The 461-nt window shown below is 38.2% G+C and overlaps 1 protein-coding gene across 1 annotated transcript in view; it reads right to left on the bottom strand.

Annotated features, from left to right (window-relative positions):
* TRPM1 (transient receptor potential cation channel, subfamily M, member 1) overlaps nucleotides 1-461 on the bottom strand; it is a 172,483-nt gene that overhangs the window by 92,689 nt on the left and 79,333 nt on the right. The window lies entirely within an intron of this gene.

Raw genomic sequence — 461 nt, 5'->3', positions numbered from 1 at the left:
GCTTTCATCCTATATGAAATATGCGAGGAGCTAGAGTCAGAAAATCAAAAGGGCTGAACTCTTGCAGCATTTCTTAAGCTCAAGGAACTGAAGAACAAATTCAAACCTCGAATTGCTATAATCAAGGATGCTTTAAGCAGAATATTAAATGATCCAGGAGGTATTAAAAGAAGATGGAAGGAATATACTGAGTCATTGTATTGAAAGGAATTGGCAGATACAGAAGAATTTCATGAAATAGCATTTGAGCAAGAGCCTGTGGTGATGAAGGAAGAAGTTCAAGCTACTTTGAAGGAAATAGCAAAAAATAAGTCCCCAGGAATAGATGGTATGCCAATTGACATATTTCAGCTAACAGATGCTGCCCTGGATATGCTCACCAAGTTGTGCCAAGAAATCTGGACAACAACCAATTGGCCAACTGACTGGAAGAGATCTATATTTGTTCCCATTCCAAAGAA

The sequence above is a fragment of the Elephantulus edwardii genome, unplaced genomic scaffold (genome assembly GCF_000299155.1).
Source record: "Elephantulus edwardii isolate Elephantulus edwardi_28Jun2011 unplaced genomic scaffold, EleEdw1.0 scaffold00473, whole genome shotgun sequence".
Taxonomy (NCBI): Eukaryota; Metazoa; Chordata; class Mammalia; order Macroscelidea; family Macroscelididae; genus Elephantulus; species Elephantulus edwardii.
Note: the sequence above shows the minus strand (reverse complement) of the source record. Positions and strands in the feature narration are given on the sequence as shown.